At 49.0% G+C, this 18021-nt stretch overlaps 1 protein-coding gene across 1 annotated transcript in view; it reads left to right on the top strand.

Moving 5' to 3' along the window:
- The first annotated feature begins 1999 nt into the window (after positions 1–1999).
- lpar2 (lysophosphatidic acid receptor 2) overlaps positions 2000–18021 on the top strand; it is a 47747-nt gene continuing 31725 nt past the window's right edge. The window contains exon 1 of the mRNA XM_033050874.1: positions 2000–2072. The gene's annotated coding sequence lies outside the window, so the exon portion shown is untranslated. The remainder of the gene's footprint in view (positions 2073–18021) is intronic.

Raw genomic sequence — 18021 nt, 5'->3', positions numbered from 1 at the left:
TTGCTGCCTCACAGCGCCATCTCCAGGAGATCCGGCTTCATCCTACACTCCGAAGACAATAGCCAATAGACAACAGGTGCAGGAGTAGGCCATTCGGCCCTTCGAGCCAGCACCGCCATTCAATGTGATCATGACTGATCATCCCCAATCAGTACCCCGTTCCCGCCTACTCCCCATATCCCCTGACTCCGCTATTTTTAAGAGCCCTATCTAGCTCTCTCTTGAAAGTATCCAGAGAACCGGCCTCCACCGCCCTCTGAGGCAGAGAATTCCACAGACTCACCACTCTCTGTGAGAAAAAGTATTTCCTCATCTCCGGCTAAATGGCTTACCCCTTATCTTAAACAGTGGCCCCTGGTTCTGGACTCCCCCAACATTGGGAACATGTTTCCTGCCTCTAGCGTGTCCAAACCCTTAATAATCTTATATGTTTCAATGAGATATCCTCTCATCCTTCTAAACTCCAGAGTATTCAAGCCCAGCTGCTCCATTCTCTCAGCATATGACAGTCCTGGCATCCCCGGAATGAACCTTGTAAACCTACGCTGTACTTCCTCAATCGCAAGAATGTCCTTCCTCAAATTAGGGGACCAAAACTGCACACAATGAGACCACACCTGGAGTTTAGAAGGATGAAAGGGCATCTTATTGAAACATATAAAACTATTAAGGGTTTGGACACGCCAGGGGCAGGAAACATGTTCCCGATGTTGGGGGAGTCCAGAACCAGGGGCCACTGTTTAAGATAAGGGGTAAGCCATTTAGCCGGAGATGAGGAAATACTTTTGACAATGAATGGCGGTGCTGGCTCGAAGGGGTGAATAATAATAATGTCTTTATTTATATAGCACATTTTTAGTCAACTTGCATTGACCCCAAAGTGCTTCACACAATTACTTCCATACAGACAGGCAAAGGTGGGTGAAGTGTCTTGCCCAAGGACACACACAGGCAAAGGTGGGCGAAGTGTCTTGCCCAAGGACACAACGACAGTATGCATTCCAAGCGGGATTCGAACCAGCTACCTTCCGGTTGCCAGCCGAACACTTAGCCTATTGTGCCATCTGTCGTCCCAATGGCCTCCTCCTGCATCTAATTTCTATGTTTCTATGTTATAGACGCCAAATCTGCTGGAGTAACTCAGCAGGACAGGCAGCATCTCTGGAGAGAAGGAATAGGTGACGTTTCGGGTCGGGTTGGGACCCTTCTGCACAGTTCTGCATTACACCTCTCACCAGTTCACGTGATGTGGTGGGATTGTGAAGGGGGGATTGGAGTGTTTTCCTACGGCGAGGTTTTTTGAAGTCGGGCCCTGGGTTCACACACTGGGCTCTGTCAGTGTGCAGGCTGAGCAGTGGAAGGAGCAGGCAGGTCACTCCTTGCCTTCAGCCACAACTCCCCCTGCTTATGTGTACCTTTCCCTGTTTGTGTTGGAAGGGAAGCATCGTTACACACAGCAGACTGTTGCTACACACCTCACCGTGTGTCAGCAAGGAACCTCCCGACACAAGGAACTGCAGATGCTGCTTTACACAAGTAAAAACACACACAAAGTGCCGGAGTAACTCAGCGAGTCAAGCAGCATATCAGCAGAAGGTCATAAGTTCACAGGTTCTAGGAGCTGAAATAGGCTGTATTGGTCGTGAGAGGTCACCCGCGACATGTCGCCTGCATGGTCGTGAGAGGTCTCCTATGGTGGTGAGAGGCTTCCAAAGAGTCGTCGCATCTTTCTGGTCGCCGCTGAATTTTCAACGTTGAAAGTTTCGGAGACCTATGACGGGTGCCGGCAGTCGCCTGTAAAGGTCGCGTAAGTGGGACAGGCCCTTTATTAGCACGCAACAAAACATGCTTTTCACTGTACCTCAGTACATGTGACACTGATAAACTGAACACCACCCACAGTGGTCATGGATCAGCTAGTCCTCAATCCCAACTTCCTCACATGATGGGTTAGGAGCCCGGAGACCATATGGCGGGGGCGGGTCGTAAGTCGGGACCGGGGCGGGTCGTATGTCGGGGCGGGTCCGTATGTCGGGGCGGTGCGGCGGGAGCCGGGCTCGGGAGCAGCTGCCGTGAGTAACGCGGGGAGAGTGTGGCTGGGGCTGCCCCTGCCTGGGTGGGGGGAGTCTGTCCCGGGGGGGTGGTGTCTCTGTGTCCCCCTCTCAGTCTCTCTCCCACCCTTTCTCTCCTTCTCTTTCTCTCCCTCTCTCCCTCCCTCCCCTTCTGTCTATCCCTCTCTCCCTCTCTCTCCCCTCCTCTCTTTCTCCCTCTCCCTCTCTCTCTCTCCTCTCATTCTCACTTTCCCCCTCTCTTTCTCTTTCTCTCTATCCCTCTCTCCCTCTCCTCTCTCTTTCTCCCTCTCTCTCTCATTCTCTTTTCCCCCCTCTCTTTCTCTTTCTCTTTCTCTCTCCCTCTCCCTCTCAGTCCCGGTTCATTCTACGCCGGCAATGTTCAGCTTCAGGTCGGCGTCTCCACCACTCCGCGCCGCCAGCTCGGCTGCCGCTGCCCAGCCTGACCCGTCCCTCTCCCCCTCTCTCCCCACCTCTCCCCACCTCTCCCCCTCGCTCCCCCTCTAGTCTCCACTCCACTGCCCCTCCCTCCACTCCACTGGCCGCTGCTCCACCGCCCAACCCGGCAACAAGTCTTTGTAGACAAAAGAATCCCCCTCTCTTCCTCATTCTCCCCTCCCCCTGCCCTCTTGCCCTCTCCCCCCTTCCCCCTTCCCTCTCTCCCTTTCCCCCTTCCCTCTCTCCCTTTCCCCTTCCCCGTTTCCCCCCCTCTCCCCCCTTCCCCTTCCCCTCTTCCCTCTTTTCATTTCCCCTCTCCCCCTCCCCCCTTCCCTCTCTCCCTTTCCCCTTCCCTCTCTCCCTTTCCCCCTTCCCTCTCTCCCTTTCCCCCTTCCCTCTCTCCCTTTCCCCCTTCCCTCTCTCCCTTTCCCCTTCCCTCTCTCCCTTTCCCCCTTCCCTCTCTCCCTTTCCCCCTTCCCTCTCTCCCTTTCCCCTTCCCTCTCCCCCTCTCCCCTCTCCTCTTTTCCTCCCCCCCTTCCCTCTCCTTAAATCTACCCAATCTATTCCTCTCGTGATTTTGTACACCACTATAAAATCACCGGGAATAGAGTCCCAGCCTGTTCAACCCCTCCCCTCAGCTCAGTCTCTTGCCCTCTAGTCCTGGCAACATCCTCGTAAATCTTCTCTGTACCCTCGCCAGCTTGACAACATTTTTCCTACAAGATGGGGCCCAGAACGGAACTGTGTTGCTGAGGGTGGCTATATTGGTGGGTCAGTAAATATCTGACCTGTTTATTGTCATGTGTACTGAGGTACAGTGAAAAGCTTTTTTGTTGTGTGTTAACCAGTCAGTGGAAAGACTGTACTTGATTACAATCGAGCCGCCCACATACAGGGAATAGCGTTTAGTGCGAGGTAAACGCCAGTAAAGTCCGATTGAAGATAGTCCAAGGGTTTGTGTGTCCATGGGTCACGCTGTTTGCCCCACTGCCCTCATCACCAGATTTCGGCAATCGGTGTTTCAAAACTCTGACCGGCAACTTGATTAGTGCGGGTGTCAGAGGTTATGGGGAGAATGGGGTTGAGAGGGAGAGATCGATCAGCGATGATTGAATGGCGGAGCAGACTTGATGGGCTAATCCTGCTCCTATCACTTATGAACTATTGGTCGTGCTGTTCATGGGATTCAGCTCTCCACTCTGTTTTGTGTTTACTGTATTTCATTTTTAAACCTTGACATCGCAAGTTCACGGTGTAGAATTCGGCCATTCGGCCCATCGAGTCCACTCCGCCATTCAATCATGGCTCCTAATCCCATTTTACTGCCTTCTCCCCATAACCCTTGACACCCGTTCTAATCAAGAATTTGTCTATCTCTGCCTTAAAAACATCCACTGACTTGGCCTCCACCACCCTCTGTGGCAATGAGTTCCACAGATTAATTACCCTCTGTCTAAAGAGGTTTCTCCTCACCTCCTTTCTAAAAGAGCGAGTGCAGCGCCGGAGACCCAGGTTCGATCCCGACCACGGGTGCTGTCTGTACGGAGTTTGCACGTTCACCCCGTGACCTGCGTGGGTTTTCTTCGAGATCTTTGGTTCCCTCCCGCACTCCTAAGACGTGCAGGTTTGTAGGTTAATCGACTTGGTATAAATGTAAATTATCCCTCGTGTGTGTGTGTCGGATAGTGTTAGTGTGCGGGGATCGCTGGTGGGCTGAAGTGCCTGTTTCTGCACTGTATCTCTAAAGCTAAAAAACGAAAACTAAAAAGGTCTGATCCAACACGTCACTCATTCATGTTCTCCAGAGATGCTGCCTGACCTTCTGAAATATTCCAGCATTTTGTCGATTTTTGTTAACCTAAAAATAGACACAAATTGTTGGAGTAACTCAGCGGGACAGGCAGCATCTCTGGAGAGAAGGAATGGGTGATGTTTTGGGTCGAGACCCTCCTTCAGACTGAGAGTCAAGGGAGAGGGAAATGAGAGATATAGACGGGCAAGGTGTGAAAAGGAGAGATCAAAGGGGAAGAATCGCCAGGAAAATATGGAATAGATCATTGTGAGCTGAGGGGAAGGTGACAACGAGGCACAGAGTGTAAGATTTAATCAGGAGGACAGTCAGACTGGTCGGAGTATTAGGAAAGGGAAGGGATGGAGAGAGAGGGTTACTTGAAGTTAGAGAAGTCAATATTCATACCGCTGGGGTGTAAGCTGCCCAAGCGAAATATGAGGTGCTGTTCCTCCAATTTGCGTTGGGCCTTAATCTGACAACAACCTGAAATGTCACCTATCCATGTTCCCCAGAGATGCTGCCTGACCCGCTGAGTTACTCCAGCACTTTGTGCCATTAGTTTCGTGAGCCGGTGTCTGCAGTTCCTTGTGTGTACGCTGCACTGTTCTATGTTCCAGAGGAGTAAGTGGGCAGCTCTTTAATTAATAGACACAAAATGCTGAAGTAACTCAGCGGGACAGGCAGCATCTCTGGAGAGAAGGAATGGGCGACGTTTCGGGTTTAGACTGAGGAAGGGTCTCGACCCGAAACGTCACCCATTCCTTCTCTGCAGAGATGCTGCCTGTCCCGCTGAGTTACTCCAGCATTTTGTGTCAATCTTCAGTGTCAAAGCCCTGTCCCACGGTACAAATTCATTCCAAGAGCTCTCCCGGGTTAAAAAAAAATCTAACTCGTAGTAAGCACGGAGAATGAACGTAACGGGTACGTCGGAGCTCGGGGACGTCTCTTAACGTTAACGGCAGGTACTCGGGAAGACTCACTAACGGCAGGTCAGCTCGGGAAGACTCGTGAAGATTTTTCAACATTTTGAAAAATGTCCACGAGAGCCCCGAGTACCGACGAGTGGCCATTACTGTAAATCTCCGCGTTCAAATCAGGGCAAACTCGGGGAGAGCTCTTGGAATGAATTTGCACCGTGGGACGGGGCTTTAAACATGCATCTGCAGTTCCTTCCTGCACAGCTCTGCAATTGTCACAGCCCTTCTGCAGATCGAAGACTGCACAGTTCTCCTCTGTGCCACCAATCTGTTTACAGAACTGAGTTCCATCGGATATCGGGTTTCAAAGTGGCAATTGTTGCCAGGCTTTGAAACCAGGGGTAAAATCAAGGCTCCATTATCCCCAGCTGTGGTTTTAAAGTTATGACAGCTGTTCTCTCCCTCTCTCTCTCTGTCCATCTCTCCATCGGGATGGTCTCCTCTAACCTTGTAATCCGCCCGATTAAATCCTTTAATCAACTTAAAGGCATCCCTTAAGTTGTTTTTCCTTTCACAGACGGCCAAGGGAAGGCAGGCTAAGCAGCTGGGATCATTTTGGCAGCTGTAGGCTGGGTTGGTCTGTACTATGGTCACCCACAGGCTGGGCGATTGGAAGCAGAGGGTATGAAGCAAACTGTGACCTAGACTTCAGATTTAGAGATATATATGTAGTGCAGAACCAAGCCCTGTGATCCACGTATACAAGCACTATCCTACACACACTAGGGACAATTTACAATTTTACCGAGCCAATTAACCTACAACCCCGCACGTCTTTGGTGTGTGGGATGAAACCAGAGCAATACACAATAGACAATAGGTGCAGGAGTAGGCCATTCGGCCCTTCGAGCCAGCACCCCCATTCAATGTGATCATGGCTGATCATCCACAATCAGTACCCCGTTCCTGCCTTCTCCCCTGACTCCTTTAAGAGCCCTATCTAGCTCACTCTTGAAAGCATCCAGAGAACCTGCCTCCACTGGCCTCTGAGGCAGAGAATTCCACAGACTCACCACTCTCTGTGAGAAAAAGTGTTTCCTCGTCTCCGTTCTAAATGGCTTACCCCTTATTCTTAAACTGTGGCCCCTGGTTCTGGACTCCCCCAACATCGGAAACATGTTTCCTGCCTCTAGCGTGTCCATACCCTTAACAATCTTATATGTTTCAATAAGATCCAGAGAAAACCCACGTGGGCACGGGAAGAGCGTCTAAAATCCGTACAGACAGCACCCGTAGTCGGGATCGGACCTGAGTCTCTGGCGCTGTGAGGCAGCAACTCTACTGCTGCTCCTCTTGGCTCCGCACGCTTCCTCCTGTGTTTGTTCAAACCCTCCAGTGTGGAAGGAACAAGTAACTGCAGAAGGGTCTGAAGAAGGGTTTCGGCCGAAACGTCGCCTATTTCCTTCGCTCCATAGATGCTGCTGCACCCGCTGAGTTTCTCCAGCAATTTTGTGTACCTTCGATCTTCCAGCATCTGCAGTTCCTTCTTGAACAAGTAACTGCAGATGCTGGTTTACGGAAACAAAAAACAGGGCAGCATGGAAGATACGGTGGCACAGTGTCAGAGACCCGGGTTCGATCCTGACCTTGGGCGCTGTCTGTGTGGAGTTTGCACGTTCTGTGTGGGTTTCCTCCGCGTGCTCCGGTTTCCTCCCACATCCCAAAGACGTGTGGGTTTGTGAGTTAATCGACCCTCTGTAAATTGCCCCCGATGTCGAGGGAGTGGATGAGAAAGTGGGATAACATAGAACTCGTATGTGAACGGGTGATCGATGGTTAGCGATGGGCCGAAGGGCCTGTTTGCATGCTGTATAATCCGATCAATGATATTTCGAGGGCTTGTGTGTCCTGTACCCCTGGGCAGGGAGTTTACCCCCAGCTTTCATCATATTGGGCCAGGTTTTGACCATTATGGTTTCTCACCAAACAGCGACAGGCAGCGAATGCCAGAATCAGTGGTCGGTGCAGAATTAGGCCATTAGGCTAACCAAGCCCGCTTCTGTCTCTCTATCTCTATCTATCTCTCCCTCTTGTGTAACCTGCTCTGGCCTTGATTGCTCCAGGATTGCCCTCTGCTGGAACACGCCACCAACGATGGCGCAGCGGGTAGAGCTGCTGCCTCACGGGGAGAACCTGCAGACTCCACATAGACAGCACCAGAAGTCGGGATTGAACCTGGGTCTCCGGCGCCGTGAGACAGCGGGTGCTGTCTACGTGAAGTTTGCACGTTTTCCCCGTGACCGCACCGGTTTTCTCCGGGTGCTCCGAATTCTTCCCACATCCCAAAGATGTGCGGGTTTGTAGGTGAAAAGTCCCCTAGTGTGTAGGGAGCGCGTGAGAAAGTGGGATAACATAGAACTGTTGTGTACGGGTGACATGGACTCGGTGGGCCGAAGGGCCTGTTTCGATGCTGTGTCTCTTAACGCAAACCTAAGCACAAAAAATATACAAAGTGCTGGAGTAACTCAGCGGACCAGGCAGCATCTCTGGAGGACATGGACAGGCGATGTTTCTGGAGATGTCTGTGTATATCTTTGGTATAAACCAGCATCTGCAATTCTTTGTACAGTGAAAAGCTTTTGTTAGTGTGCTATCCAGTCGAAAAGACGCAGACACAGACACAAAAAGCTGGAGTAACTCGGCATCTGTGGAGAAAAGGAACAGGTGACGTTTTGGGTTGAGACCCTTCTTCAGACAGTTGCTACACAAAAGAAAAGACATGCTCCTCAGAGATGCTGCCTCAGAGTCATTCCAGCACTTTTTCTATAAACCAGCATCTGCAGTTCCTTGCATCTATCAACTTGAGGCATGTTCCTAAGATGAAGTGAATAGATTATTTGGAGTCTCCAGAAAGTGTCTCCTCTAGTAATTCCTTGCTCCAGTCAGAGACAGTTATCTCAAGTGCCTCTAATTACCAGCCAGCCCAGGGGCCTGCCGTTATCCATCTCTGGTGGAGTTACTATTGTTCTCTTGTCTGGCGCCTCCTACTATTCAATGAGCGATTACAAGAACAGGAATCCAGTCCCCCAGAGGATTCAGGATCACATCTGTCTCACTGTTTAAACTCTCCCCTTCCTAATACTGCCTAAAACAGCATGTTTATATTTAAGTTTAGAATTAGGAGAGTCACAGCGCCGAAACAGGCCCTTCGGCCCTCCGAGACCCTGCCGACCAGCGATCACCCCGCACACTTAAAGCCCTGTCCCACGGTACGAGTTCATTCCAAGAGCTCTCCCGAGTTTGCCCTGATTCGAACTCGGAGATTTACGGTAATGGCAACTCCTCATGTCTAAAAATCTTCACGAGTCTTCCCGTGCTTACCTGCCGTTAGCGAGTCTTCCCGAGTACCTGCCGTTAACGTTACGAGCCGCTAAGAGACGTCCCTGAGCTCCGACGTACCTGCTACGTTCATTCTCCGTGTTTACCACGAGTTTGATGTTTTTTTAACTCGGGAGAGCTCTTGGAATGAACTCGTACCGTGGGACAGGGCTATAACACTATCCTATACACCACAGAAGCCAATTAACCGACAAACCGGCACGTCATTAGAGTGTGGGAGGAAACCGGAACACCCGGCAAAAACGCACGCGGTCACGGGGAGCACGTACAAACTCCGTATAGACAGCACCTGTAGTCAGGATGGAACCCGGGTCTCTGGTGCTGAGAGGCAGCAACTCATCCGCTGCACCACCGTGCTGCCCAGCTGTAGCCTGAGTTTACCGGTGCTTGGCTCGCTGTTAAGTGGCTGCTATTCTGACAAGAACGGCTCAGAACTCTCGGCCTCACCATCTCTGCAGCTACGTGCGGCACGGTGGCGCAGCGGTAGAGTTGCTGCCTCACAGCGCCAGAGACCCGGGTTCAATCCTGACTACAGGAGCTGTCTATACAGAGTTTGTACGTTCTCCCCGTGACCAAGTGGGTTTTCTGTACAGGCAAAGGTACACAAAATTGCTGGAGAAACTCAGCGGGTGCAGCAGCATCTATGGAGCGAAGGAAATAGGCGACGTTTCGGGCCGAAACCTTTCTGTACAGGCAGTCAGGATTGTCTTCTGGCCAGAAGAATTAAATAGATTAGATTCCGTAATAGATTCCATAAGAGATTTGCAAATGTGCAGCAGCCTGTAAGATATTCCATAGAACCTTAGAAGAATGACAGAGATGAAGCATGGCCTTTGTCCCATCGAGTCTACACCAACCATTTGCGCTCATCCTACATACAACTTCTCAACTCCACACCAGGGGCAATTGGTGCAGATAATCTGCCCACCAACCTTTCATAACATGTACAAACTTGTACGTCTTTGGAGTGTGGGACGAAAATGAAGATCTCGGAGAAAACCCACGCAGGTCACGGGGAGAACGCACAAACTCCGTACAGACAGCACCCGTAGACAGGATTGAACCCGGTCTCTGGCGCTGTGAGGCAGCAACTCTACCACTGCACCACTGTGCCACATTTGTGGTAAACTCTCTCCCCTCTTCCCTACCTGCTTTTGAGACCACACTTAGAAACATAGAAAGCAGGTGCAGCAGGAGTAGGCCATTCGGCCCTTCGAGCCAGCACCGCCATTCAATATGATCACGGCTGATCATCCAAAATCAGTATTTAAGAAGGAACTGCAGATGCTGGAAAATCGAAGGTGGAGAAAAGTGCTGGAGAAACACAGCGGGTGCAGCAGCATCTATGGAGCGAAGGAAATAGGCAACGTTTCGGGCCGAAACGTTGCCTATTTCCTTCGCTCCATAGATGCTGCTGCACCCGCTGTGTTTCTCCAGCACTTTTGTCTACATCCAAAATCAGTACCCCGTTCCTGCTTTTTCCCCATATCCCTTGATTCCGTTAGCCCTAAGAGTAGGGTTGCCAACTGTCCCGTATTAGCCGGGACATCCCGTATATTGGGCTAAATTGGTTTGTCCCGTACGGGACCGCCTCTGTCCCGTATTTGACCGCTACTATGTAGTGTACCTGTACCTGTACTACTGTCGGGTCGGAGCGCCGCGTCCGGCCCCGCCTCATCCGTCCCGACGTTGTGCAGCCCATGGAGTGCAGCAGCAGCAGCAGTGAGAAAGTTTGCAACCCTACCTAAGAGCTTGGAGTGGTGCGTGCAGTTCTGGTCGCTCGGCTACAGGAAGGATGTCACAGTGGTAAGGTGTGCGTTGATTTCCCAGGATGTTAGAATAGGATGTGGACCTGTGTTACACGGAACTGAGTGGTGACCTTATTGTTATGCAAAACCACAAGGGCCATGGACAAAGAGAACATTTGTTGTCTTTGTCCCATGGGAGAGGATTGTAAAACTAAAATGCGTAGATTTAAGGTGAGAGGGGACAGATTTTGGAGAGACTTTTTCACACCAAAGTTAGTCCATGATTGGAATGAGCTGCCAGAGGAAGCTACAGAAGATACAATTATGACTTGCAAAAGATGTTTAGACAGATATATATGGTTAGGGACAGATTTGAGGGACATGTGTAGGATGGAACCTCAGGAAGGACATTAGTTTGCAGGATGTGGAATCGGTATGGGTAGAGCTGCGAAACACTAAGGGGCAGAAAACGCTGGTGGGTGTTGTGTACAGGCCACCTAACAGTAGTAGTGAAGTTGGAGATGGTATCAAACAGGAAATTAGAAATGCGTGCGACAAAGGCAAAACCGTTATAATGGGTGACTTCAATCTACATATAGATTGGGTGAATCAAATTGGCAGGGGTGCTGAGGAAGAGGATTTCTTGGAATGTATGCGGGATAGTTATCTAAATCAACATGTAGAGGAACCAACGAGAGAGCAGGCTATTTTAGACTGGGTATTGAGTAATGAGGAAGGGTTAGTTAGCAGTCTTGTTGTACGTGCCCCCTTGGGCAAGAGTGACCATAATATGGTTGAGTTCTTCATTAGGATGGAGAGTGACATTGTTAATTCAGAAACAATGGTTCTGAACTTAAAGAAAGGTAACTTTGAGGGTATGAGACGTGAATTGGCCAAGATTGACTGGCAATTAATTCTAAAAGGGTTGACGGTGGATATGCAATGGAAGACATTTAAAGACTGCATGGATGAACTACAAAAATTGTTCATCCCAGTTTGGCTAAAGAATAAATCAGGGAAGGTAGTGCATCCGTGGGTAACAAGGGAAATCAGGGATAGTATCAAAGCGAAGGATGATGCGTACAAATTAGCCAGAAAAAGCAGCATAGCCGGAGGACTGGGAGAAATTCAGAGACCAGCAGAGGAGGACAAAGGGCTTAATTAGGAAAGGAAAAATAGATTATGAAAGAAAACTGGCAGGGAACATAAAAACTGACTGCAAAAGTTTTTATAGATATGTGAAAAGAAAGAGATTAGTTAAAACAAATGTAGGTCCCTTGCAGTCAGAAACAGGTGAGTTGATCATGGGGAACAAGGATATGGCGGACCAATTGAATAACTACTTTGGTTCCGTCTTCACTAAGGAAGACATAAATAATCTGCCGGAAATAGCAGGGGACCGCGGGTCAAAGGAGTTGGAGGAATTGAGTGAAATCCAGGTTAGCCGGGAAGTGGTGTTGGGTAAATTGAATGGATTAAAGGCCGATAAATCCCCAGGGCCAGATAGGCTGCATCCCAGAGTACTTAAGGAAGTAGCTCCAGAAATAGTGGATGGATTAGTAATAATCTTTCAAAACTCTTTAGATTCTGGAGTAGTTCCTGAGGATTGGCGGGTAGCAAACGTAACCCCACTTTTTAAGGAGGGAGGGAGAGAGAAAACAGGGAATTACAAACCAGTTAGTCTAACATCGGTAGTGAGGAAACTGCTAGAGTCAGTTATTAAAGATGGGATAGCAGCACATTTGGAAAGTGGTGAAATCATTGGACAAAGTCAGCATGGATTTACAAAAGGTAAATCATGTCTGACGAATCTTATAGAATTTTTCGAGGATGTAACTAGTAGCGTGGATAGGGGAGAACCAGTGGATGTGGTGTATCTGGACTTCCAGAAGGCCTTCGACAAGGTCCCACATAAGAGATTAGTATACAAACTTAAAGCACACGGCATTGGGGGTTCAGTATTGATGTGGATAGAGAACTGGCTGGCAAACAGGAAGCAAAGAGTAGGAGTAAACGGGTCCTTTTCACAATGGCAGGCAGTGACTAGTGGGGTACCGCAAGGCTCAGTGCTGGGACACCAGCTATTTACAATATATATTAATGATCTGGATGAGGGAATTGAAGGCAATATCTCCAAGTTTGCGGATGACACTAAGCTGGGGGGCAGTGTTAGCTGTGAGGAGGATGCTAGGAGACTGCAACGTGACTTGGATAGGCTGGGTGAGTGGGCAAATGTTTGGCAAATGCAGTATAATGTGGATAAATGTGAGGTTATCCATTTTGGTGGCAAAAACAGGAAAGCAGACTATTATCTAAATGGTGGCCGACTAGGAAAAGGGGAGATGCAGCGAGACCTGGGTGTCATGGTACACCAGTCATTGAAAGTGGGCATGCAGGTGCAGCAGGCAGTGAAGAAAGCGAATGGTATGTTAGCTTTCATAGCTAAAGGATTTGAGTATAGGAGCAGGGAGGTTCTACTGCAGTTGTACAGGGTCTTGGTGAGACCATACCTGGAGTATTGCGTACAGTTTTGGTCTCCAAATCTGAGGAAGGACATTATTGCCGTAGAGGGAGTGCAGAGAAGGTTCACCAGACTGATTCCTGGGATGTCAGGACTGTCTTATGAAGAAAGACTGGATAGACTTGGTTTATACTCTCTAGAATTTAGGAGATTGAGAGGGGATCTTATAGAAACTTACAAAATTCTTAAGGGGTTGGACAGGCTAGATGCAGGAAGATTGCTCCCGATGTTGGGGAAGTCCAGGACAAGGGGTCACAGCTTAAGGATAAGGGGGAAATCCTTTAAAACCGAGATGAGAAGAACTTTTTTCACACAGAGAGTGGTGAATCTCTGGAACTCTCTGCCACAGAGGGTAGTCGAGGCCAGTTCATTGGCTATATTTAAGAGGGAGTTAGATGTGGCCCTTGTGGCTAAGGGGATCAGAGGGTATGGAGAGAAGGCAGGTACAGGATACTGAGTTGGATGATCAGCCATGATCATATTGAATGGCGGTGCAGGCTCGAAGGGCCGAATGGCCTACTCCTGCACCTAATTTCTATGTTTCTATGTTTCTATTACAGTGAAGATAGACACAAAATGCTGGAGTTGGCAGACAGGAAACAAAGAGTAGGGATTAACGGGTCCCTTTCAGAATGGCAGGCAGTGACCAGTGGGGTCCGGCAAGGCTCGGTGCTGGGACCGCAGCTATTTACAATATACATCAATGATTTGGATGAAGGGATTCAAAGTAACATTAGCAAATTTGCAGATGACACAAAGCTGGGTGGCAGTGTGAACTGTGAGGAGGATGCTATGAGAATGCAGGGTGACTTGGACAGGTTGGGGGAGTGGGCAGATGCATGGCAGATGAAGTTTAATATGGATAAATGTGAGGTTATCCACTTTGGTAGCAAAAACAGGAAGGCAGATTACTATAGTTGGGATAAGGGGAAGTACAACGGGATCTGGGGGTCCTTGTTCATCAGTCTATGAAAGTAAGCATGCAGGTACAGCAGGCAGTGAAAAAAGCGAATGACATGTTGGCCTTTATAACAAGAGGAATCGAATATAGGAGCAAAGAGGTCCTTCTGCAGTTGTACAGAGCCCTAGTGAGACCACACCTGGAGTATTGTGTGTAGTTTTGGTCCCCTAATTTGAGGAAGGACATTCGTGCTATTGAGGGAGTGCAGCGTAGGTTTACAAGGTTAATTCCTGGGATGGTGGGACTGTTATATGCTGAGAGAAATGGAGCAGCTGGGCTTGTATAGAAGGAGTTTAGAAGGAGATGGGATCTTATTGAAAAATATAAGATTATTAAGGGTTTGGACACGCCAGAGGCAGGAAACATGTTCCCGATGTTGGGGGAGTCCAGAACCAGGGGCCACAGTTTAAGAATAAGGGGTAAGCCATTTAGAATGGAGACGAGGAAGCACTTTTTCTCACAGAGAGTCGTGAGTCTGTGGAATTCTCTGCCTGCCTGGTGGAGGCCGGTTCTCTGGATACTTTCAACTGAGAGCTAGATAGGGCTCTTAAAGATAGCGGAGTCAGGGGATATGGGGAGAAGGCAGGAACGGGGTACTGATTGGGGATGATCAGCCATGATCACATTGAATGGCGGTGCTGGCTCGAAGAGCCGAATGGCCTACTCCTGCACCTATTGTCTATTGACAGGCAGCATCTCTGGAGAGAAGGAATGGGTGACGTTTCGGGTCGAGACCCTTCTTCAGACTGATATGTGCCAATCCAGGCAAATGCCCCTCGCCCTGAAGGCCAACTTGATTGGAATGCACAAGTTGGGCTAAAGGGCTTGTTTCCCTGCTATCTCACTCTGACCCCATAGAGGTACAGACAAGGAGAATGGTCACTGTCTTCTTCCCAGGGTAGAGCAGTCCATAACTAGATGGCGTAGGGTTTAAGGTGAGAGGGGATAGATTTAAAAGCGATCTGAGGGGAAATATCTTCATGCAGGAAGTGGTGTGTATGTGATACGAGCTGCCAGAGGAAGTGGTAGAGATGGGGCAATGATGGCATTTTATAGGTATTAAAACATATTCATGGATTTAAAGGCCTTTATAAGGCTATGGGGCAGAATTGAGGCAGGTGGAGCAGATATATGCTGGAGTAACTCGGTGGATCAGGCAGCATCTCTGGAGAACATGAATCAGTGAAGTTTCGGGTTGGGTCTCTTCTTCAGGACAGTTTGGTCTGAATAGATGTTGGGCCGAAGGGGCTGTTTCCTTGCTGTCTGGCTCAGATTTTGTGACTGTGTTGGATGGGACAGGTTTAGAGGCATATCAGCAAAATGCAGGCAGCTGGGACCAGTGTAGATGGGGCATCTTGGCTGGCATGGGCAGGTTGGGCCGAAGGGCCAGTTTCAGTGCTGTATGAGTAGGGTCGCCAACTTTCTCACTCCCAAATAAGGGACAAATGGTCAAAATAAGGGACCAATTCCCGACGGCAATTCGTTGGGTGAACGATGAGTTGGCAGGAACGGGTGTGGAGTATAGGATAGTGTTAATGTGTGTGGTTATCGCTGGTCGGCGCGGACCCGGTGGGCCGAAAGGGCCTGTTTCCGCGCTGTATCTCTAAAAGAAAAATAAACTAAATGTGCATTTACAAAGTTGGAGTTGGTAACGATGACCTTGATGTGGTTTGAGTGTTAGAAAAACATCTCTCTCACAACGTTCTTGAGGGAAGGATGTTTGTCGTCCTTGGGTGATTAACCTTTAACTACGCAACTTAAACATGTGGAAGTTAGGGATGGTCTGTCAGTAAAACAAAGACACACACACACACACACACAGTGCTGGAGTAACTCAGCGGGTCAGGCAGCATCTCCGGAGAACATGGATAGGCAATGTTTCGGATCGGGACCCTTCTTTAAATTGGATAATCAGTTCCTGATTTATTTTAGTTTGGTTTCAGCGATACAGCGTGGAAACAGGCCCTTCGGCCCAGCGAGTCTAGGTTGACCAGTGATCACCCTGTGCACTGGCGCTATCCGACACACCACGCACAATTTATAAATTTTACTGAAGCCAATTAAACAAACAAACCTGCCTGTCTTTGGCAGGTCAGCGTACAAACTCCGTACAGACAGCACCCGTAGTCAGGATCGAACCGTGGTCTCTAGCGCTGTGAGGCAGCAACTCTACTGCTGTGCTGTCCTGAGCTTGAAACCATTGTGGTTTTAATGTGAAGCTAGTTCTTTAATATAAAACAAAGTTCAAAGTATGAACAGAGAACTGGAAGTGGTTGATTGGGGGGAACTTATTCTGTTCCTTGTCTGATGGGAGATAAATGGTGCTTAGAGTTTAAAGAAATTATGCCGAGGTTGCAAAGAAAATGCATTCCTTTAAACGTTCCAGGAAAAGTGATTCATCCTTGGTTGACCAAACAAATAAGGATACAGTTGTTAAAGGAAGAGGCTTCTAAAGTTATAAAATATACGGGCCTTCTCCACTGTCAGAGTGAGGCCCTTGCCAACGCAAAATGGAGGAACAGCACCTCGTATTTTGCTTGGGCGGCTTACAACCCCTCCAGTGGTATGAAGGGGCAAGACCATTCTTACTCACTGAAGAAGGGTCTCAGACTGTAAGAAAGGGTTTCGACCCAAAACATCACCCATTCCTTTTCTCCAAGATGATGTCTGACCCGCTGAGTTGCTCCCAACGTTTGGTGTCCATCTTCGGTTTAAATCAGCATCCGCAGTTCCTTCCCACTGCATTTCCTTATCAGCATCTGCTTTGCCCTGTCGTTTCACACCTTAGCCTTCCTTATCTCTAGACTCCCTCTCCCCTGACTCTCAGTCTGAAGAAGGGTCTCGACCGGAAACATCACCCAACCCTTCTCTCATAGAAACATAGAAAATAGGTGCAGGAGGAGGCCATTCGGCCCTTCGAGCCAGCACCGCCATTCATTGTGATCATGGCTGATCGTCCCCAATCAATAACCCGTGCCTGCCTTCTCCCCATATCCCTTGATTCCACTAGCCCCTAGAGCTCTATCTAACTCTCTTAAATCCATCCAGTGACTTGGCCTCCACTGCCCTCTGTGGCAGGGAATTCCACAAATTCACAAATCTGGGTGAAAAAGTTTTTTCTCACCTCAGTCTTAAATGACCTCCCCTTTATTCTAAGACTGTGGCCCCTGGTTCTGGACTCGCCCAACATTGGGAACATTTTTCCTGCATCTAGCTTGTCCAGTCCTTTTATAATTTTATATGTTTCTAAAAGATCCCCCTCATCCTTCTAAACTCCAGTGAATACAAGCCTAGTCTTTTCAATCTTTCCTCATATGACAGTCCCGCCATCCCGGGGATCAATCTCTCCAGAGATGCAGCCTGTCCCGCTGAGTTACTCCAGATTTTTGTGTCTAATCTTCAGTGTAAATCAACATCCGCAGTTCCTTCCTGCACCGGCTTATAAAGTTGGCAGGAATAGCAGGCGATCCCAGGACAGGGAGCATTTTGGATCTCGGCAAAAGAGGAACGAGGAATTGTCAATGAAAGGAAAGGTAGACCAGAGAAACAGTGAAGGGATTAAAACCCGTTAGATCTCTGAAGAAAGGAAAGGAGGAAGGTGCAGGCGGAGAGATGATCAAGATCAAAGAGTTAAGCCCCTGTCCCACTTAGGAAACCTGAACGGAAACCTCTGGAGACTTTGGGCCACGCCCAAGGTTTCCGTGCAGTTCCCGGAGGTTCCCGGAGGTTTTTGTCAGTCTCCCTATCTGCTTCCACTACCTGCAACCTCCGGCAACCACCTGCAACCTCCGGGAACCGCACGGAAACGTTGGGTGGGGCGCAAAGTCTCCAGAGGTTTCCTAAGTGGGACAGGGGCATTACAGGTTTGATCACAGGGGGGGAAAAGCATAACACCTGCAGACAAAAGTGGGTGGTATTACAGACAGTGTAGATGCAAGTCAGAGGTTGCAGCAGCATCATGATCGGTTGAGTAATGAGTTGCCTCACTGTGTTAGAGTTGATGTAGAGTTGCTGCCTGAAGGGCCTGTCCCACTTGATGATTTTTCGGCAACTGACGGCATCATATCAGTGTCGCCAAAAGATTTTGAACATTTCAAAATCCAGCGGCGACAAAAAAAATGTTGAGGCGTTTGAAGAAACACCACGCGTCATATGTCATCACACCGCAAATTTTTC

Source organism: Amblyraja radiata, chromosome 35 (assembly GCF_010909765.2).
Source record: "Amblyraja radiata isolate CabotCenter1 chromosome 35, sAmbRad1.1.pri, whole genome shotgun sequence".
Lineage (NCBI taxonomy): Eukaryota > Metazoa > Chordata > Chondrichthyes > Rajiformes > Rajidae > Amblyraja > Amblyraja radiata.
This window is presented reverse-complemented; position numbering and strand designations above follow the sequence as displayed.